This window comes from Chiloscyllium plagiosum, unplaced genomic scaffold (assembly GCF_037043375.1).
Source record: "Chiloscyllium plagiosum isolate Xiang-an unplaced genomic scaffold, Cpla_swu_hap1 HiC_scaffold_40, whole genome shotgun sequence".
Taxonomy (NCBI): Eukaryota; Metazoa; Chordata; class Chondrichthyes; order Orectolobiformes; family Hemiscylliidae; genus Chiloscyllium; species Chiloscyllium plagiosum.
Window position 1 is genome coordinate 18,889,528 of NW_028270178.1, and position 24,426 is coordinate 18,913,953.

Consider the following 24,426-nt stretch of genomic DNA (forward strand, 5'->3'; position numbering starts at 1 on the left):
GAAACAGTTTGTTATCTCTATCTGAACACCAGTTGGGCTTTAGCTCACAGGTGCCTTTGCATGGTTATTTCTTCGTCTCAAAAACGCTGCTACATTCAGGATTAACTCAAAATCACGTGTTTCTGCAACTCTTCTTAACCTCGTCAAAAATCGAAATACAGATTCTCCTGGTTCTCAAACAGCTGAATAAAACTGATAGCATCTCAGAATTCGAGGAGGCTTGGAGTGGTAAGAATTAACTAAAACATTTAACTATTAAAAGGTGTGTCTAGGAATGTCAGGTCTTTAACAACTGAAAACGTTACGATCGACAAACAGTCGGAACGAATATTGGTTGCGCTTCATCTGCCCCAATGTTATTTGCTCAGAAAGAAATAACACATTCGTTCCACAGTCTTCAACGGCAGGATTGAGCGAGTCAAGCTTCCGAAAGAAAGGCATGATGCCAGAAACCTAATTCAAAGAGGACTGTTGAGAGCAAACTGTCTTCCAGATGGTACTTTTCTCACTTGTCACCACTGATTAACTGCACAGAGGTCGGTTTCCTATCACCAAGTCACCCTTTATTTGCATGTGCGCAGTACCTGGGATCCGACCAACCACATCACGGCCAATCCCCAGGAAGAGAAATTTATCTGAATCTCCATTTCTTTCAATCAGCCAGAGCTCCCTAATTTGTCCAGATTAAAAACCACAGTCAAGGATCACACAGTCAATCTATTGCACCGGGCCCTCGCTGAACCACTACTCTGTAATATTGAGCACTCCTCAATCACTGCTGTATAATATGCAAGGCGAATAAAACGACTCTTAGTAATATGAAGTACCCAACAACTACTAATCTGTAATATGGAGGATGCATCAAAAACTGGTCTGCAATATGAGGTCACATCAATCACTGGTCTGCAATATGGAGGTGACATTAAAAGGTTAGCATATACAGACAGAGATTAATGCAAGCTTAGACATAGAATCAGGTATGACACGTCAAAACTTGGACAGCGTAGTACTCCAGAGATTATTCGGAAAATTCCACATCGTCAAGCTTTCCTTTTGACATCTTAATCTCCCTCACTCCCATCGTTTCAACCACTTCCCCAAGGGTCGCAGGACGACTGTTTCGTTTTGTGGGACTAAAGGATCAGAATTTAGATTGAGATACAAACACTAGCCACATTCTCTCTGACATATACAGAGACAGAAATACACAGATATTTTGAATGTGTCCAAAAAAATCTAGTTTCCACAAATTATTCTTAATGAACAATTCATTCTTCTAAATAACATGACCTTCCTCATTTGAGCACTTGCACGGTTTGGTGACTCAGTCGAAATGCAAGAATGCATAACGTTTCTTAAATACGGCAAGAAATGCGTTCAATTTCCATAGAAACTACAGAGAACGTTTACCAGCCCAACGTTGTGCAATCGGTCTATCTGTGACAAATTCATAGTCATTTCTTCCTCACAATTACACTTATGCTTGTAAAGTGAAGAAAATATATTTGTGGAGCAGTATATTTTCAAAATGCGACTAACTATTATTTTGATGAGGTTAATAAAAATAATTTAGGTCTCACTTATAATGTAAAAGAAATTGGAAGGATCTATATAAGTTCATAATTCGCATACCACCTTTCCAAAGTTTAGTTTGAAGAGAAGTTCTGATAATTCTGTTCAGAGATATTACTGCACACCTGTGGTGTCACTGTGGTCTCCTGGTTTAACACTTTTAACATCCTACAAGCTCCCTCAAATTGTGACACTGTACCGCTGCTTTACTTGTTCAGTACGATTACTGATGAGACTAAGAGGAAACTTGAACAAAAGTTGCCTGAACATTGTCTGCGTTCCGGTATAAATTACCGTGTTGGTGCAGGGGCTCAGTAACTGAAGCATGACTCCAGCTTCCTAAACGTCTAAAAAATACTTCCACGTCTTTTTGCACTCAAATGCGTTGGTAAATCTGTAAGAAGTGCAATAGGGAACTGAGGTCATCCAGAGTAGTATGAAACTTCAGGATATTGTAATAATTTAAACTATCGACTTTCTGCGATTCAGGAGCTCGGGACCTTTGTTGTTCTTACTGTAGGTCTGATCCCAGAGTGTCCTCCGGATCTGGCGAGTAACGAATATACATCTAGCAGTGAGAAAGTTCAGTAATAAAGCCAGGAAAAAAATGGAAACTGGAGGAATCAGTTACTCAAGAAAAGATGATGCTTCCACGTGCTTGTGATAAAAAGGTTAGATGATACATGACACCACCTTTGTGTATTGTGAATTACATAGTATGGTCTGTACACAAAGGGCCATGGGATGTTCCTGAAGCAGAATAACATGGTCAAGGTCAACGTGACAACACTAGCTGTACTCCCTGTGCAATATCTTTTTTTTTAGATTCTGGCAGCATATAGCAACAAAGTGATGAAAGGTGAAAGTGATGGTGAACCAGACAGACCAATCTACATTTGTAGGGGACAGGTAAATAATGAATTCGCACACAGAAATGTAGAGTAGAAAAGAGTTCTATCAGTCAATGCAGCCAAACTGCACAATATTATGTTTTGGAAAATCACCATGAGATCTGTTGTACCCATAGCCACTACTTAGTTAGTGATACACTTCAAGAGACTGCACCTTCCCCGAGACAGGATCCCAATTGTCTGGAGGTTTACTGTGATTAAATATAAGCAAATACAAAACCAGAATCACGTTTGGAAGTTCACATTCATGGGATGCAGGAGCGACTGGATAGGCCAGTTATTATTATCGAATTTAAGAATCCCATCAGCTAGGAAACAGACTATTCCACCATTAAATCTACACCGACCCTCCATGCTGCACCCCAACCAGGCACACCCTGCCAACCTGTCCCTATAATCTTGCATTTCTCATGGATAATCCAGCCAGTCTTCAGTTCCTTGGACATGATCAGAAAGTTAGAATGTCCAACGCATTTCCCCTCAACATCGTTGAAAAACTGGAGCACACTGAGGACACCTATACAGACATGGGAAAATGCCTAAACTCTGCACAGTCACCTGATCGTGAAATCGAACCTGGATCCTTGGCACTGTAAGGAAACAGTGCATACTACTGACCCTTGACCCACCGAAACACTGTGCTAACCTTGTCCATTCTTTATTTCCCAGAGGACAGTTAAGAGTCGAGCACATTGTTGTCGGTTGGGGGACACATGGATGAGACCAAATTCCAACAAGAAATCAGAGCTGAAGAAAGTCGTTTGACTTCATGATCCTGCTCCACCAGACATGGCTGATCCAAAACTCCTAAGTCCATGTTCTTGAATTGGCTCCACAAATCTGCATTCCCTGACTGGTCCAGCATCTACCTCTCTCGCTTTTAAATCTACACAAGGGGTCTGCTCCCACTGCTCTCTGTGGTAAGTGAATCCAAAGACTCAAAACCCTCTAAGTGAAGCAATTCCTCCTCATCTCAGTCATAAATAGGTAACTCTTGAATCTGACACTATACCTCCCATTCCAGATTCTCCAATAAGCGCAACCATTCTCTTAGCCTGTCTCCTGTCAAGCCACTTAAGAATCCCGCAATTTAAATAAAATTACCTCGTTTCCTCTAAATTCCAGTGAGTGTAGAATCAGCTTGTTTAACCTTTTGATAATTAGACACCTATCCTGTACTAGGGATCATGCTAGTGAACCTTCTATGAACAGCCTATGATGAAATAAAACTTTGTACAATGGGATCAAGACTGGTCATGCTACTGCAGATGTGGTCACAGTGGCGCTTAATATATTTGGAGTAGACTCTTCTACTCCGTACTTGCGTTGGCTAGACGAGGTAAAGACAACAAATGACATTTCCTGTATCGCATTAGTGAATCAGATGAGATTTTTATACAACAACTGATAAATTAGCTTATCATTGAATTTAAATTTCCCCATCTGACATGGTGGGATTTGAGTTCCTGTCCCAAAAACATTAGCCTGGGATACTGGATTACTCGTCCAGAGTCATCATCATAACATCATTGCCTCTAATTTGACTGATCGCATTTGAATATTTCATCTCATCCCCTCACACGTCTTTCTGAATTGTCCAGGGCGCAGAGATGAGGACGGCTGTAAAATTGGACAATCAACTTGAATGTGAGAATATCTGTACTTTTATATGTTGATCCTGCAATGAAAATAAATAGAACATCCTCACACTCAAGTCGTCGCTGTGTTTTCACTGTCCAACAGATCAATTTTTAACGTCAGTCCTCTTGAAAGAATAAAGAAAAAAAGGGCAATCTTTGCAAGCGTACAATGGTATTTCAAGGAGTAGTGATTTTATATCTTTTGCAAGAATGCGACCAATTTTCTGACAAGATACCCAACCCAGCATTCACATAATTTGTGGCTTCTACCTGTGCCTCATTTCCTTCAATCACAGAGAACATCGAATTATTTTCCTTGGTATTTATTATCCAGTGGTCCTGGAACGTTAAAACACAACTCTAGAATACAGATCTCCTAGGCACAGAGGTAGGGCACTGCTGCTGATCCATAGGAGCCCCAAGCAAGTGGAGATATTTCTGATTAAATTGACCTTAGAATGTTCGTTCACACATTGACATTATTCTTTGAAACTTTGTTGAAGACCATAGCATGAATATCAATTTAACAGTTGGACAGATAAAGGAGTGGATAGTGATCTGGTTGGGAGTGTTAATACTTATTAATAAGGACTGTCAGTTGCTAACAATTGGTTGAATGTAATAACAGAATATGTCATTACAGACAGCGTTACACGGATTAGTTATTACAGATGGCCTGGTATTGGGGTAAGGTCATGGGAGAGCTCAAATGCTGAAGTTATTGAATTTAATATTGAGTCCAGAAGGCTGAAGGATTATTATGCTGAGGAAGGGCGACTGTTGTGAACCCTTATCTCTATTTCTCTTCACAGATGCTGCCGGACCTACTGGGTATTTCCAATAATTTCAATATTGATTTATTTTTTACAGTCTCTGCAGTTATTTTGATTTTATTTCAATGGAAGTTTTCTGTTACTATATTGTGGTACAATTATTTATACACCTTTACACATGTGACAGTTCACCAATTTATATTTAGTAAACTGAAGTGAAATCAATGACTTCAAATTCTACATTCGGAAGTAAAAACCAAGGGTGTAGGTTTGCTCGCTGAGCTGTAGGTTTGATATCCAGACGTCTCATTACCTGGCGAGGTAACATCATCAGTGGCGACCTCAAAGTGAAGCAAAGCTGTTGTCTCCTGATTTCTATTTATAACTTTCTCCGAGAGAGGGTTCCTGGGCTTTGTGGGTGATTTCATTTCTTGTTCGTTTTTTGAGGGGTTGATAGATGGAATCTAGATCTATGTGTTTATATATGGCGTTGTGGTTGGAGTGCCAGGCCTCTAGGAATTCTCTGGCATGTCTTTGCTTAGCCTGTCCTACGATAGATGTGTTGTCCCAGTCGAAATGGTGGGACTCCATTGAGAAAGCCAATGCACTACTCGCAGACACCAACGCGTACCAAAAGGTGGCACTAGACCCGACCCCACAACTGGGAAACAAAATTACATATCTCCTAAGGAAATTACACTATTCCGGAGAATTAAACAAGACAGAATTCCAGAAAATGAAACCCGACGGGACCAACACCCCACGATTCTACGGACTACCAAATATCCATAAACCAGAGCCCCCCCTCAGACCTACACTCTCACTACGCGGAACACCAATTTACAGACTGGCCAAAGAACAACACGCAAGACTGACGTACCTAGTAGAAGAGTCACAGCACTCCATCCACTCCACCTAGGAATTCCTAAAAATAATCAAAAACACCAAAATAGAGGAAGACGAACAATGATCTCATTCGAAGTAACTGTTCACCTCCATCAACATCGACCTAGCAAAGGAAACATTCACCACGCTTTTAGAAGAGACCATCACACACGCACCAACCACAATCAATCATACTACCAACGAAAACATCATGAAGCTAGTGGATCTGTGCCTCACCACCCACTTCACTTTCAATAATATAGTCTTCAAACAAACCAACGGCACACCCATGGGATCTCCGCTATCAGGATTCATAGCAGAAGCGGTAATGCAAACGCTAGAACAAACAGCCCTATCAATAATCAAACCAAAAATCTGTGTCCGCTTCGTAGATGACACCTTTGATATCACAAAACGAAACAAGATAGAAGAGACATTTAACATAATCAACAACACCCTCACAGGCATAACGTTCACCAAGGGGGTAGGAAACCGACAATAAACTCGCATTTCTGTTCGTCACAGTAAAAAGAAAGGACAAGGGAGAATTACAAACCTGCGTATACAGAAAACTGGCAAACACTGACCAAATACTCAACTACACCAGCAACCATCCCCAACGCACACAAACAAAGCTGTATCAGAACACTATTCCAACGAGCCACCACACACTGCAGACAGACGAACATCGGAAAACAGAGGAGAACCACCTGTACAACGTATTCAAGAAGAACGGATACTGAAAAAATACAGTGCACAGATTCCTCAAGAACAAACCACGACAAGCAGACCAAACCCAGCCAGAAACCCTAACCACCTTACCATACATCAAAGATGTTTCAGAAATGACAGCCAGACTACTGAGACCCCTCGGAATCCTAATAGCACACAAATCCACCAACACTCTCAAACAAAAACTAACAATCTTAAAAGACCCAGTAGAACCCATGGACAAAACCAACGTCATCTACAAAATTCAATGCAAGGACTGCCACAAACACTACGTAGAACAAACAGGAAGAAAGTTAGCCACCAGTATACATGAGCACCAGCTATCCAGAAATATACACTACCCTCCCTCCCTCGTAGCCCTACACACGGATGAATAAAAAACACCATTTCAACTGGGACAACACATCTATCCTGGGATCGGCTAAGCAAAGACATGCCAGAGAATTCCTAGAGGCCTGGCACTCCAACCACAACGCCATAAACAAACACATAGATACAGATGCCATCTATCAAACCCTCAGAAAACGAACAGGAAATGACATCACCGCAAACCCCAGGAACCCCCTCCAGGAGAAAGATATAAATAGAAAGCAGGCGACAACAGCTTCGCTTCACTTGGAGGTCGCCACTGAAGATGTTACCTAGCCAGGTAATGAAACGTTCTGGAAATCAAATCTGCAGCTCAGCGAGCAAACCTACACCCTAAATCTCAGGTTGAGCTACAAACCTTCACAAACCATGCAAAAAGTAAGAACCAAATAAGGAGATCATCAATTCGAAAGATTTGTTGTGGATGGCAAGAGGATACAAATCAGATAAATAATTCTACATGTATATAATAAGCAATTTTACTTGAAATTCGTTCATACAGTTGTAAATTATGCATGTTCCAGTCGTTCAGAGCTGTTGCCAATTAAAGATGCTAGTGCATTATATCTTGCAATGATGTGATGAATGTTTTATTTTATAGAGGGCGATAACAATGTAAATATGGCAACTTTGGCGACTATGGCTGACGTTCAGCAATTCAAAGATGCAGCGTTACAGCAGGACAATGCATTTAAAATTAAAGAAGATATGGACGAGGTCAGTGCAAATCCATTCTATCAGAATTCATTCACTCCAATTGAAGCTGAGTTTCGTTTGTCATAAATGGATCTTATCCAATAGTGGAACCCAACAAAAGTGTACTGTTTATTGTACTTACAGGGTCATCAAGTAGTCTCACAGTTCTTAGAAAATAAATATTTACAATATTGCACTTTACCTAAGAAGAAAGACCAAGACATTAAAACCATGGACCAAGTGCTGGGACATAAGATTAATTTTTTTGTCTTGTTGCCTCTAACTGACACAGATATGATTGGCTGAAGAATCTTTTGTTTGTTTTGGGTAGATGTGCCATATAGTTGGATTGGCCTGTTAAGAACAATTGCCCTGTAGTGCCCCTAGGGTATGTTGGTTAGTGAGTTGACCATTGCAAAAACCCAAGTGTTTTTTGGGAACGTAGGGGTTGGGGCGATGTATTTGGGTCCAGGTGGGATGCCATTCTAAGTGTCGATGGGCAGAAAACTCTCTTTCTGCATTGTGGGATTCTATGATTCTAGATCTCCGAGACTCTATAACTACCAATTTCTTCCGAATTTATGCATTACGCACGCAAATCTTACGCAGGTGCAAATGTCTCTTGCACCTGAAAGACGCGCTCATATTTCACTCCAGGGTAATGTGGCTGGCTCTCAAACGAAGTGAATATTGGATCTTCTACCTACAGATGGCGTTATTGCATATTTTAACATTCAATAGCAACAACTGTACCAACAAGTTTTCATAAGTACCTCTTTTAGACGAGAGTCTGGATATTAGTAATGTCGATCTGAAATCCAATGATGTCCCATGAATCGCCAATGTTTCATTTCTGAGATAAGTGATAATAGCTCCAGTGGTTCTCTGTGTAATGTCAGAAATTCGAAGTTACATACTGTTTGTCTCAGCAGCTGTCCAGGTGGTGATGGATCTTACCTATAATCAACACAACTGGGTCTGTCCAGTCCTCATCACCCCATCATTTGTATTTTAACTTGCCCTCTATATTGCAAGTTATATCAGCATCGCTGTCTCCAAGGACTAATTGTTGTATTGCATGTTTTTTTTTCTGGTCAATGTGCAATTCTTTCAATGTTGACAATCACTCTGTGCTTTCTATTTGTGCTGTTCACTTCTCGACATTGGAATATTTCTCCCTATATTTATTAAACTGATATTTTATTCCGACACTTCTGATGTGAAATATATCTATTGCTCTTGAATTTTTACTCATCAGTTACATATCTAGCACATTGTTTTGTTGTTCAGGGATTCCTAGAGAATTCTAAAGTCAATCGCCATATCAGACAGGTGAGGTGATCTTGCTGTCTCTCATGTCAATGATACGAGATGTGAGGTCAAATGCTTTGGAGTGATTTCTTCTCCTTAATACGGCATTTAAAACCTAGTTCAGTCAAAAGGAAGTAACTGTGGTGTAAACCATCTGTCGCGAGTCAAATTAATCATTTTTACTCTTAGAATCCTCACAATGCAAATTGACACCATGCAGCCCATCAGAACAACATTTCCCCCATGAGCAGACCACTACACGACCTTCATTTTAATCGTGGTTAATCGACCGAGCCAATTACTCCCTGGACATTCTCAGAAAATTGACATGGACAATCTACATCTTTGGACTGTGGGAAGAAAGCCATCGAAACCAACGCAGAAATGGGGAGAATTTGCAAAGTTATCACAGACAGTTCCCGAGAGCTGATACCAAATCCAGATCCCTCACTCTGTGCATTGCAGATTCAGAATAAGTAAGGAATTGTCATTCCCTTGCTAACAAATTGTATTCTTGCTCAAACAGAACAAAGAGGAAAATGCTATGACTGATATATTACGGTGTAAGGACAATTGCAATGACATTAAACCCATGACTGAAACGAATGCAGAATCAGCTCGACAACCACATCCAAATGGAACGCATGAAAAAGGCAAAGATGTTTCTGGTGAGATTACTTTTATTTCCTGCATTGGATATGACTTTTCTTTACTCATTCATAGGGTGTGGGCAACCCATTCTGGATTTTCTTTTATTGTCAATTACTCTGCCTCCGCTGGATCTGTTTCTGGGCTCACCAATTCCAACTCAGTGAGTCCCAGATGACCTCCTTCTTCCAAGACTGCAACTTTCCTTCCAACCTGGTTGGTGATGCCCTCCAGCGCATCTCCTCCACTTCACGCACCACTGCCCTTGGACACCACACCAAATTGCTCCTGAGGGTGCTCAGGAGCAATTTGCAATCGGATGATGATGTCAGGGATTGGATTGTTGCTGTTGCTTTGATTATGACATTTTTCTGAGGCATTTTACCTGATGGAGTCTTCTTTTTTCTGTGTTATCTAGCATACCGAATGCTTCTCGTCCGATTGGAAACCTTTAAGTTCAGCACAAAGCAAGAATTCAACATTCCTCCCACTTCCTTTGCTTTATGACAACATCGTCATCATCCGATTGCAAATTGCTCCTGAGCACCCTCTTCTTTTTTTAATTGTAACGTTCTTGGTGTGGAGGTCGGGGGACCTCACGAGATTTTTACCTTGCCCTCTTTTTGGTGTTCACTTGAAGTTTTCTGAGTGATGTGATGTCATCTCTCAAAACTGCAGTGTTGTGTGGATCTGTACTTTAGTAAGGAGAGATTCAGATTGTTGGGTCGAATTGAATCCTTTAAGAGGACCCCCACTGACCTGCTGTCATTTTCACCATCAGAATCTCAGCTAGTTTCCTTCTCTTAACACAGGCTCTCTCTGTTGGTTTGGACTGATACAAGAAAATGAGGGAAATTCAATGATTAATGATAAATTGTGATCATATTGTATAAAAGAACCGCCAGGTTCTCAGGGCTGAATGCCCCCAAGTTCTTATGCTTTCATGTTATTAAATTGTCTCCAGAAATAAAGGAACACTGAGGATTAAAACTAAAATTCAACAACAATGACAGGGGAAGGGGACATTACCAATAAAGTGAGCATGAGGAAAGGACACACTTTCAACAAAATGCACCAAAGGTTAGTGAGAGAGTTAAAAGGCCATTCGGCCCCTCAAGTCTGCACCAACTACCTAACTGTTCTCAACCCATTTCCCAGCAGTTGGCCCATCGCCTTTGTTTCCCAAGTGCAAATCATATTGCTCCTTCGACGTAATGCCTCTAATACACTCTAATACTCATTCAGGCAGTGGGCTTCAGATTCTGACCACCCTCTGAGTGAAACCAAGTTTTCTCCCATTTCCTCAAAACTTTCTAACGCTTAACTTTCTAACGCTCAATGATCCTCCATCAAGGGAAAATGTTACTTTCAGTCCACCTTGCCTCATAATTTTTACATTTCAATCTTGCCCCCTCTCAGTCACCTCAGCTACAAAGAAAACAATCCCAGTCTGTCCAACTTTCTTCATAACTGAAACTCTCCAGCCCAGGCAACATCCTTGAAAAGGTAAGATGGAAACACATGCGATAATGAACATGGGAATGACACAGAGAGGATCAAAAGAAGCAGGATGTTACAGCGGAGAAATGTAGTATGACTGAGGACAACGACAAAGATCAATGAAGCAGGATAAACCTGAACATCAAGAATCAAAGCCAGGGAAATGATAGCAAGTACAAAGTTTCAAGGATGGCACTAATGGAGGAGAAATTGGGGAGATTTTTTTTAAATCAAGAAGAATGGACATAGAAATCATGACGGTGTCAACGGTGACACAAACTTGAGAGAAGGGATCGCTGATGATGAAAGTTATTTTTTAGAACACAACACCACCAAACGAAGATTAAGCGTTGAGTCGTCAAGGAGAATAATGAGACAAAGGGAACTCAATCCGAAGGACGGACAGAGAAGAAGGCAAAAAAAAAATGGCGTGAGAGAAAAGGATCATGGAATTATCAGCACCAATGACCAGAGGCACGCGAGAAAATCTAACATCACACTGAGCAACAGCATGAGAGAGGGGATGACATAATGGGGCACAGAGAGGGAGCAGGGGACAAAAGAGAGAGCAAGGCAGAGCGAGTACAATCCAAAGGGTGAACTAGATAAGGACAGAAAAGCAAACCATTCTTCAATAAAAGTGCTTTAGAGAATTGTTGGCCCATAACAAAAGTGTATTGAAGATAGGAAAAACTCAACTGAAAAAGAGTATGTACAAAGCAAAAAGACAATATAGAACTCGATAATATAGCCGAAAGTTAAACAATAACACGTTTGATAAGTTGTGTTTAATTAGCAACTGAGTCTGGAAATGTCTGACCAGGTACACGAACTGCTTCCAGAATAGAACAAAATACAACCTCTATTAAATGCGTTTTAGAACTAAACATTGTCTTTTTGAAGCCAAATTACTCTCAGACTTTGTTTATTCAATCCAGTGAGAAATGGCTGTCTATTCTTTATATGTGATGAATCCTCGGTGATTGTATGAGGTTGGATTTGCACTGTGCCTAGTTACAGCCTCTTGAGTAAATCAGACAATACCTTTGAGATCTTCATTATCCAATTTATTGCACAATGTGCTGAAATAAAGATGGCTTCTTACTTAAAGGAGTGGGTAAGTAACTTTTACATATTATTTCAAGAGGCACTCTCACCCTTTAGACAGTGTCTAATGGCTTGGTCAGAAACGACAGGAGGGGGTTTAATCTGATTTGAATTATTGTCACATGTACAGAGATAGAGTGTAAAGTATTGGTTTTCCTGCCATACAGTGTTATGGTCAGAACAAACTCCCTAAAATCTATTAAGGCAATGGCCTAGAAACACTCTTTTTTTCTTAATTCAAAGGCAAGACCCCTTGGTTGCTTTCCAGGTTCAGAATGATTGTTCAAGTTACCTGATTTGTAGCAAAACAGACTTTATTCTTTCACCATAGTTAAAATACAACAAAAGCAAGAATTGGAATAAGATAACTCAAATGGAAGATTTTATACAGCGATAGGTTAATTCAGTATGAAATAGTAGTTGTGTCAATGTACTAATGTTGCACAAACAAACATATGGCAAGGGAAAATTCAGCAAAATAGATTTTCTCACTATCAGTTCTCCATTCCAAGGTGAAAAGCGTCAAGAGAAATCTCTGAAAGAAAGAGAGAGAGAGAGAGAGAGAGAGAGAGAGAGAGAGAGAGAGAGAGAGAGAGAGTCTCTGTGTCTGTGTATGAGAGAGAGAGAGATCAGCAGCAGAAAGAGAGAGAGAGAGAGAGATGTACTGGCCATTTCAAACTCAGCTTCAACTCCTCAAGATCTGCTGCTGAGAAAATAAAATTAAAAATCTGGCTCTGGGGGAGCATGACCCAACTCATTCAGGCAACTTCGAAATTTTAACAACATCGCAAGACCTCACAATTTGCTTACTTAGTTGGACTCAAATCGACAGTGGTTTTTCACCTCTGTCTTAAAATTTCGCTTCTATTTTTTTAAAGTACAAAATACACCTCTAATTTAAAAAGTACAAAACTCACCTCTTAAAGCCATAGAATATTTACACGTCCCTTCTGAAAAGAAGATGAACCATCAATATACAAAGCTGGCTGAATTTTTAAAAGATTTTACACATATGCCTTTGTACACAATGCTACATATACATTACATTGACTCTAAGGATGTAAACATAACCCACTACAATTAATTTCTGTCTATTTTCCCTGCCTCGGAAGGTGTCCCTTTCCCTTCATCAAAGCCACGACAGCGCAATTACATTCTATCGTCAGACACGTGTATGATTTTCAAGTTGAATGGCTGCAATAATGAGCTGCATCTTGACAAGTCTGGAATTTTGATTTTTTTTTCTAAAATCTTTAAGTGTTTCCAACCAGGCCAGAACCACTGAAAACATTTCAAGAAGGTAGCCCTGACCCTAACTTTTCTGGTTGTTTTTAGGATGCGTACAGTGGATATTTCAGGAGTGATGCAGCTGGTCAAACCACGCAATCAAAAAATAAAGAATTTAGTTACACACGAATAAAAAAAGAACTTGAAATACCATGACTGTTTGAAAACCCAAACGACATGAAAACGCAAGGCAATAATACCGTTTCAAACACATGCAACATCCCATAAAAAAACACTTGGCAAAAAGCAAAATTCAAGCAAAGTTTTTTACTGGACCAGTGTCAAAAAGAGACAGAAGATCAGCCTGGAATTGCTTCTTTGGGTCCATCAGCTTCTCTGCGTTCCCAGACAAAACTTGACTTGCATTGGAAAACAAAACTGTTTGCTAAAACCAAACGAAACCAAACCCTGATGTTTGAGTACCGGCCGCTGTCCTTTCATTGTACAAGTGTTTAAAAAATCACTTAAAACCTTTCACAATAAGGTAATTCCACGCAAATGGGAACCTCTATCTTTACAACATCTCTGAAAAAGAAACAGGAACAACACATTTTCAAAAGGGCAGCATCCTCACAATCAGCATGTTCAATTATCTCAGAAACAAGACTGGCAACATAAATGTTCACATGCTGTACAAGGTTTCTTTATCAATTGTCCAATATTTCTGATGATTATTGAATCTTCTGGAAAACATGCACTGTATCATTTTTATCTTCTTGTATTTTTCTTGCAAGACTACAGAAATAACACCCACATAATTCGCAACGATAGACACCTTGAATAGTTTTATGTCATTAGATGTGGCTAACATTCCGGCTGTCAAATGCATTCTTACGTTTCTCCATCCAATGTAATTTTCTGCAGTTCAACACGTCAGTCAGTGAAGCAACATCCTTGATAAAATTCGGAGGGAAAAATGTGGCAGTGGAAAACAGGTCAGGCAGCATTGGAAGAGCAGGTGAGTCGATATTTTGGGCATTACCCGTTCATCAGGTGTACGGATGGAGAACAGGGCTTAGCAATAAAGAGGGGGCTTAGCATAGGGTTGAGGGGTAGTTCGATATGAAGTCAATATGTGGATGTAGGTGGGGGAGTAATTTTGATAGCTTGGTGGAGAGGGGAAGCAGTAGTTGGGAAGAAAGATGAACAGTTAGGACAGGCCAAGAGGGCAGTGGTGTGTTTGATGGTTGAATCTCGGTGGATGTGATAGGAAGTGAGTATTGGAGATTGGTGAAGTCAATTTTGATGCTGTGTTGTTGCATGATTCGGAGGTGGAAGATGAGGCATTCTTCCTCCAGTTGGTCATTATGTTTGATTTGGTGGTGGATGAGGCCCATGTCTGGCATATCCTTGAGGGAATGACAGGGAGACTAGAAGTGTTCGGTGCATGAACTACTGATTGAAAAAAAATATGAATCATATTACTTCCTTCTTCGTCGATGACATGGGAAACTCCCACTAAACTTTGTTTGCACATCCTATGGGGCCATTATGACAAAGATAGTATTAGTGTCTGGAACCTGACTTGAGTTCTGGTATGGTCACTCTCAGCCAGTTTTGTCACCAAACTGGTCTTCTAAAGTCAATCATATGATTCCAATTGATGGTGCAAATGTTCCTACCATGTGTGACTATAAGTCACCAGTTGTCGATATGCACTACACAATTGGATAATCCAGAAATTGCTTTATTGGTTAGTCTTTGAAATATGCCTGAATATAAACTGGTACAATCTAATTGGTGTCTGAAAAGCCGAACTTTCCTTCGCTATTTTGAATAAAGGTACTTACCATTAACTTGGAAGTAAGACCAACTTGGAAATATACGATTCTTGCTCCAACTTCGCAGTACAGTGTTCCAAATGTGTATTAGGATATGAATGCAAGTTTGTAACTGTATTGACTTTGTAATATTCCACATGTAGTCGTTGGATGCCATCAGCATTTGGAATCATTACCATGGATGTGCTCCATTCGCTTGAACTCAGTTGCATTTTATTGATGCTAAGTATGTATTCAATTTCTTTTTGAACCTGCGTCAATATAGAGAGGTAAGTCTAAAATATGTTGCTTAATAAGAATAGTATTTCCTATATCTATTTCATGTCTAATTAGATTAAATAGTTCCCAGCTTATTCCAACAAAACACCCAATATGATTGTAATAGATCTTTCAGGTCATTTGGACTTTCGTTTAGAAGGTAACTCAATAATTTAGCGCAAATTTTTGAAACTTCCTATTTGTCCAATTAAGTTTTAGGAATTCCAATTTGGAATCATCTGAACTTGAGTCTTCACTTTGTTTGGGACCCAATGACACATTCGATTTTTGCTTTACTTCCCTATCAAAATAGCTGTGGAAAGTTTTCACATGACAAAATCTGTGAGATTTATTTTTATCTGGTGTTCCTTTCAAATCTTTACCTCAATCAGTTTCCTTTTTATATTATAAGACCCACTAACCCTTGCTTTATGGTTTCTCCAACAACTGCAAGTAACACCGGCAATTATTCTCCATGAGCAAAACTGTAAATTTTCGAAATATTGTCAATGCCCTTTTTCATCATATGCTGTGCTGCGTTCAAATTCTGTCTATTCAACTCACCTGCTCCACTTATCCGTTCTGTGCAATTTGCGACATGGTCCAAATGTATGCTGTCTGAATTCTAACTCACCAATCACTTCACAATTAGCGTCAATGATCCGATCAGTTCATTCCCCAAAAATAATTAAAATAGAGTTAATTTTTGGCTGTTTCCCTATTTGGTTCCTGTTCTTGAAATGCATGAACAAAGTTCCTTTACCCAAGTCCTGTAGAATGTCTGAGCTATAAGTCCCCAACATGGCCTTTAAAATTTGAGGCCTCCATTCCAATGTTCCCTGCCATACTGGACTATAAGCATTGCATTTCAATTCTCTATTACTAAGTTGTCCAATGACTTCTTTCAATAATTTTGATATTAAATTTGACCCTTGATCTGATTGAATTTCACAGGGTAGTCGGCAGAAAGGAAACAATTGAGTCACTCTTCGACAAACCTCTGGAATTCTCACAGACACATAAATTATAGTTAATAAATACAGATATCTACTTTCTGTTTTAGGTTATGGTATTGTGCAATTATTTACGACTCTTATTAAATGTTCCACAATGTGGGAAGGGTTATTAATGATCCCTGTTTTATCGCTGCCTGAGGTTTTCCAATTACCTGACAAATATGACATGTCCAGCAAGATTCAAACACACCGTGATGCAATCCACGCCAATCAAAATGTTTTTATATTTTGGCTTGAATTTTCCTGACTCCAAAATGACATCTCACTGTTATTTCAGGTGTGATCCGTGACATCTCTTTTCTATAACCTCCCAGTAATCTAACTTGATGAACTTTTGCCCATTTCTCATTCACCTGAATATGTGATTGCCTCCATTTCCTCATGAAGACGTCATTTTCAAGAGAGTAACATTCTGGTATGCAGGCAGATTATTCTTGGGTGAATAATATTGGATCCAACTGTCTTAGTTTTTCTATATTTTTCAGCAAATCTCTCTGAACTAAAGATATCTACAAGCTCTTTCTGCTGTTCTTGATTTTGTTCTAAACTGTTTAATCAAAAATTGTCTCTGCTAATTGAGCTTCTCCTTACTTACCTTCATTCTTTGATCTTCGCCTGTTGCGGCTTCCTGAACCTTTTACTACACTGTGAGGAAAAATCCCAGGATATCCTTCTCAGTTGTTTGATTAACCACTGGCGTTTCAACTTCAGTAGGCATCACACTCACCTGTAGCACCACTATTTCATTACAAAGGATAAACTGCATGTCTGGAGTAGAGATTTTCTTTTTACCCTGACCACCACTTCACCAGTTCTCACCAGATATTCCAACCTCAATGGAGACATGGATTTCTAGTCTTCTCAACATGAATTTCACATATTACCACTTTTTCTAGCAATGCATCTTCTGAATTATATACCTTCCCATCTTTCCCATGCTCCTATGTCTCTGAAAATTTTGAAATATTCACCTGCTCCTCCTGGCATAGGGACTAAACCTTCTCCATGCAAGTAAGTTTTTAAAAAGATCTGGCACTTTGCTCTCAATCAACCCGTGACCAGATTTTGCATTATTTTGCAGATTTATATCTTCCAATGTCGTTACGTTTATCACTTCAACAAAACTCCCACGGTCATCCGACTTTTCCATATCGATCTCCCCAGTGCTTTTTCCAATCCATCAACACTGCGACTTCATGCTGGTTCCTTTATGACAGTGAAAACACCCGCGATTTTTCATTATCTTTTCCCATCACGAATTTCGTTTTTAACCTGTGGTAAATCACATTTTCTGTCTTCATTGTGATCTCACTTTCGCTGACCACCTGACGATTTCTATTTTCATCAATTTCTATCGCTTATATATTGAAACTTAGTTTGGAAGCCAAACTTTAATTTACAAACCATTTCCGATTCTAATCTTGCAGTCTTAGCACTCTGCTCTTCCACATGTGTTCTCATTACATTAGGAAGTGAAGTTTTGAATTTCTGAAATATTATCGCTTCTCTAAAATACTCATATGTTTGACATATTTTCTTATCTACCTGTCAAAGTTACTTTGTTTGATACATTCAAATACCATGTTAGTTTGACCAACTTCTCTCTTAGTTTCCGAAAATGTTGTCTGTAGGTTTCTTGTACTACCTCATACGCACTTAACATGGCTTGCTTCACTTCCTCATACTCCTCTGATACCTCTTCTGATAGTGAGGCAAAAACACCACTAGGAGAAAGTGAGGTCTGCAGATGCTGGAGATCAGAGCTGAAAATGTGTTGCTGGAACAGCGTAGCAGGTCAGGCAGCATCCAGGGATCAGGGGAATCGACGATTCGGGCATAGGACCTTCTTCAGGAATTTTTCCTGAAGAAGGGCTTATGCCCGAAACGTCGATTCTCCTGATCCCTGGATGCTGCCTGACCTGCTGCGCTGTTCCAGCAACACATTTTCAGCTCAAATACACCACTAGCTCCACCTTGCTTGGATCTACAACACCCACATCGTCAATGGCCATTTCATTTCTTTAACCACATTCTGAAATGAAATTAAAATGCTCTTACATTCTTCTCATCGAACTTAAGCAACTCTCGGACAGATTTAAACAGATCCTCACTAAGCTATTATCTACAATGGGATTGCTCTCAATCACTTTCCTCATTAATACTCCAACATTTCACTCTACCTCCGTCCTTTTTAAGTCGAAAAGGGTGGTACTGGAAAAGCAGGGCAGGACAGGCAGCATCCGAAGAGCAGGGGGTTACCGATTCAGGCATTAGCCCTTCATCAGGAATGTGGAGGGGGAAGGGGAATGAAAAATAAATAGGGGTATGGCGATAGAACACAGAGGAGGGTCGGTGGGAAGGTGATCAGTGAATGCAGGTTCGCAATTTTAAGTCGACTTTGAGTTTTAAATCGACCCTGAGTGTTTAGTTCCAGATTCAGAAGTTCACAACACATTTTTCTCCCTTGTTTCTCTCTCTTTATTCCGTTCTTCAATGGGACCTTACTTTCATTTCCTTTTTTCTCTGCTTTAAATCATATTTGCATCAATTTTATTTCCTTTCTTCTGCCTGTTTACTTTGCCAGGACTGTTCTTTCCTTTTTTTTATCCTTGCCGTTGCCTCTAAGTCAAACTGATTAATGGGCAATTCAATGTTAGCTTATTCCAAAATTTCTGATAGCATTTTTGACGAAGTTAAATGCTGCGTGATTGTCACTACAATCATTCCTTTCATCAGAGGCACGCACAAAACTATTATAAGCCTGTTTGTTAATTCCAAAAGCTTTGCCTTGTCACTTTCTGTATAATACCAGAAGTGATTTCTTCCAAGCCAGAAAACTCTAAGTGACTGAAAGAGCCATCAGCACACATGGCCGATCTGTTTAAACAAATTGAATTCAAAACCTAAAATAAAGAACAGTACAAGCAACATTCACTGCCCTTAAGTTCAATAATTCTAAAGCCAAACTCGAATTAGGGAGTTTAATTCCAGCAAAAGCCCCAAAATTGTTATATAGCAGACTAAAACCTCTCACAATAAATTAAAAAGATATCCAAGACCCTAACATTTTTCCCTTTTAAATACAATTGCCAGGCTACATATGCTACAGTTAAAGTAGGACAAAACAAAGAATTAAAATATCTTTACTGCATTCGAAATCTTAACAAAGATCAGACTATTCAACTACTAAATAATACCCATTTCAATACAGTGTCTTTCCATCAACACATCCTTGGCAAAGGCAAATTCATGTGACATAGATAAATCTAGTGCAAGGGTGTGACCATCAATAGAAAACGCAGACAGATAGAATAACAGCATTATATACTGCAGTTTCCAAACACATCTTCAACAGGAGCAACTGCTGTTGAAAAACTAAAACATAAAATTCCTGCCTCTGGGGAAGCTGTACTCCATGTATTCGGGCTACTTCTTTTCTTCCAAATTCCAAACAAATGCCAAGGCCCCACAAATCGTTTGCTTTTTTACACTCAGATAGGCAGCTCGTTAACTCTGACGTACAAAACAAATCACTGCAGAAAAGAAAAAAAAACACGGAAGAAACTTCTTAAAACCATCACATTGTCACAACATGCAAATCAAACTTTACGTGAAGATGATATGGTAACAGAGCCGAATGCAGAATGCATTGTTACAGCTACAGAGAAAGTCTGAGAACCATTAACTCCGAAATAGAAGTCTAGATACCGTTGGGATGTGTTTGCGAAATTTTCTATCTTCCAATAAATTAGAGAATTTGGAAGAGAGTATCATCAGAGTATTAGGTGCCACTAGTGATGTTTTCTGCGTTCCCAGGTAGCAGAAAGTATAGACAGAATGAATGCATGGGAGGCTACATTGCGTAATGAACAGGGCAGCATTCACAACTCTCTGTAATCTCTTGTGGTCTTGGACATAGAGGATGAAAAGTTACACTGTGATGCATCGGGATGGAATTCATTTTTGTGGTGCATCTCCAAATATCTGGCAACAGTCATTGAAGATATGCCAAATTTGCTGATCCTTCAGAGGAAGTGGATGAGTTTGTGTGCTCTATTCACCTTAATATTGGTGTAGAAATACCAGGACAAAGTGTCATTGATATTTATTCTTTGGAATCTTGAAGCTTATGACCATCTTCACCTCAGCATTATTGGTTACACACGGCGTTTGTCCTCCATGGGGCTGGCTGCAGTCAACAACAAGATCCTTTGTTTCAGTGACATTAAGGGACAGATTGTTATCTTTACGCCATCCCTCTAAGCTTCATTTCTCTTCATAATATTCTGTCATTGTTTAAGTTTCAAACCACTAAGGTGGCAATATCAGTAAACTGGCCAGTAATTTTATTGCAGGGTGACTGCAATGTGGAACAAATAAGAGTTTCAGTGGATGGACGCTTGTGAATTTGTAATTGTCAAAGGTGTTCCAGTCTTATTCATATTGTTTGGATGAGAGGAACTGTGAGGTATGGATGAGTGAAATTGCCTTGGCATCTTATAACAGGAACCCTATCAGGAGTTGGAATGAAGAAATATAGTGGCCATCCAGAGCAGCCTTTCGAACGGCTTTGATCCTGTTCTATTTAATCTAATACAAACTTTTAATTCATTTAATTTGGGATACCTAAAAAGAAGGAAAGTTCTATCATACTTTAACAAATTACTTTGAACAAATACTTGTATGTATGTGTAGTTAAAAGATTTTCGCTCCAGCTGTAAAATTATCATGAAAACCGTTTTCTGTTTAACCGGACAACCTTTGCTGAATAGCCGTGTGCAACATTTACAGTCCCGAGCAGGGTGAGATCGTGCTGTGTTTCTGTGTACGTCTGTGTGATTGGGTATGAGCGTGTAAAACATTTACAGTGCCCAGAAGAAGAGGAACAAGCTGTTACAGTGTCTGTGTATGATTGGTAAAGAGTCCAGCAGAGGGTGCTTGCTGTTGGTGGTGACAACGCCTTTCAATATCTCTTGCTGCTTGGAATATTTGTTGAATGAATTTATGTCCAATGTTACCATACCCCACTGACAAATTTTGTCAGAAACTTATGAAGATCTGACCCCCAGGGGTGTCTCTTTGTTCCGCGATCGGTGAATAAACACACCCGTAAACAACTCTTTGTCAACTGCACAAGCAATCATTTATTCTTTGGTATGGCCGGGCCAGTAGACTCTGATCAGCCCAGAAGTATGAGTAATCCTAGATCACCAAAATAATCTGACCAGTTGCAGTCTTCCTAGGGTTTATATACATTGCTAATAGTCAGACATAGCATGATCGCAGAGGAACAACCCATCAGATTGCATAAAGCTCTCGTGCATTCTTCCTTAGCCTACCACAATTTTTATTTTGCAAACAACTGAGTGCTGTGGTTAGAGTTAAACCATTTCATCTGCAATCAATCAGATGTACATCAGTGTGCAGTTTCTTGTTTCTAGGAGAAAGTGAGGACTGCAGATGCTGGAGACTAGAGTTGAAAGGTGTGGTGCTGGAAAAGCGCAGCAGGCCAGGCAACATCCGAGGAACAGGAGAATCGATGTTTTGGGCATAAGCCCTCCTTCAGGAATGAGGAAGGTGTGCCAAGCGGGCTAAGATAAAAGGTAGGGGGGTAGAATTTGGGGGAGGGGCGCTGGGAATACTATAGTGGAAAGAGGTGAGGGTGAGGTGATAGGCCAGAGAGAGGGTGAGTGCGGAGAGGTCGGGAAGAAGATAGCAGGTCAAGAGGGCGGTGCTGAATCCGGGGGTTTGGACTGAGATAAAGTGGGGCGAGGGGAAATGAAGAAGCTGGAGAAATCTACATTCATCCCGTGTGGTTGGAGGGTTCCTAGGCGGAAGATGAGGTGCTCTTCCTCCAGGCGTCATGTGGCCAGGGTCTGGCAATGGAGGAGGTCGAAGACCTGCATGCCCTTGGCGGAGTGGGAGGGGGAGTTAAAGTGTTCAGCCACGGGGCGGTTGGGGTGGTTGGTGTAGGTGTCCCAGAGGTGTTCCCTGAACCGTTCCACAAGTAGGCAGCCTGTCTCCCCAATGTAGAGGAGACCACATCAGGTGCAGCGGACAAGTAAATGATGTGTGTGGAGTGCAAGTGAATTTGCGATGGATATGGAAGGATCCATTGGGGCCTTGGAGGTAGGTGAGGGGGAGGCGTGGGCGCAAGTTTTGCACTTCTTGCTCTTCCAGGGGAAGGTGCCGGGAGTGGAGGTTGGGTTGGTGGGGGGTGTGGACCTGACAAGGGAGTCACGGAGGGAGTGATCTCTCCAGAACGCAGATAGGGGTGGGGAGGGAAATATATCCCTGGTGGTGGGGTCTGTTTGTAGGTGGCAGAAATAACGGAGGATGACATGATGTATCCGGAGGTTGATGGGTGAAAGGTGAGGACCAGTGGGGTTCAGTTCTGGTGGCAATTAGAGGGGCGGGGATCAATGGCGGAGAAGAGGGAAGTTGAGTGGATGCGGTGGTGAGCATCGTTGACCACTTCGGAGGGGAAATTGCGGTCTTTGAATAAGGAGGCCATTTGGTCTGTTCGGTAGTGGAATTGGTCCTCCTGGGAGCAGATGCGGCAGAGGTGAAGGAATTGGGAATATGGGATGGCGTTTTTACAGGGGGCAGGTTGGGAGGAGGTGTAATCTAGGTAGCTGTGGGAGTCAGTCGGTTTGTAGTAAATGTCTGTGTCATTTAAAAAAAAAATTAAAAGGAGCAGAGATTCCCAGAACAGATCTCTTCGGAACACCAATGGTCACCGAAGTCCAGGCTGAATACCATCAATGTACTACGACCCTCTGTCATCTTGTGGTCAGCCAATTCTGTATCCGGAGAACCATGTCTCCTTACTTTCTGAATGAGCCTACCATGTTGTGCCTTATCAAACGCCTGGCTAAAATCCTTGAACATCACATCCACAGCTGAACCTTCATGAATATGTTTTGTCAAATTCTTAAGAAGTCAGGAAGGCTTGTGAGTCATGACTGCCCCTCTCAATGCCATGCCGACTTTCTTCATTCAATTATCATGTTGCAAACAATCATAATTCCTGTTCTCAAATTCTTCTCCAATAATTTGCTCACCACAGACATAAGACTGACTGGTCTGTAATTCTCAGGGTAATCCCTATTCTCTTTCTTGTACAGGGCAATAATATTTGTCATCCTCCAATCATCTATCACCGCTCCAGTAGACAGCGAGGACGCAAAGATCATCGCCAAAGGCGCAATAATCTCTTTCCTCGCTTCCTATGGTGTCCTTGGGTATATCCAATATGACCAAAGGAATTACTCATCATTTTTTTTAAAATTTTCAGCGTATCCTCCTTCTTCACATCAAACTTTCCGACCGTATCAGCTTGTTTCAAGTTTTCCTCGCAAACGACAAGATCCTTATCAGTAGTACAAACTTAAGCAAGATATTCATTACAGACCTCCACTACCTCCTCAGACTCCAGGCATACGTTGCCTCCATTATCCCTTATAGGCCCTATCCTTACTCTGGCCATGCACTTGCTCGCCAAATTTGTGTAGAATGCTTTATGGTTTTCCTTAATCCTACCAGCTAAAGCTTTTTCATGCCCTCTCCTGGCATTCCTGAATCGATTCTTCAGTTCCAACTTGTTTACACTGCAACTCTCTAGAACCGGGTCTAATACTTCCCTCCTCAAGCGCAAGTTAGCTTCCTCCTTCCTCCAGATTAGATATTCTACATCCCTTTTCACCCCTCCTTCTTTCAAGCCACCATCAGTGGGACAAACTTTACCAGCGCTATCAGCAAGTGCTCTCGAAGCAACCTCCAACTTTCTATCGTGCATTTTCTTGACAACATGTCTTAACAATTTCTTTGCCTAACAGTATTGTGTTGCTCCCTCCGGCAATGGCATACTTCCCCATATCGTCTGCTCCTATTCCTCTCCAAGATTCAATTGCAGTCTTTTCTTTTGAATTTGTGCATAC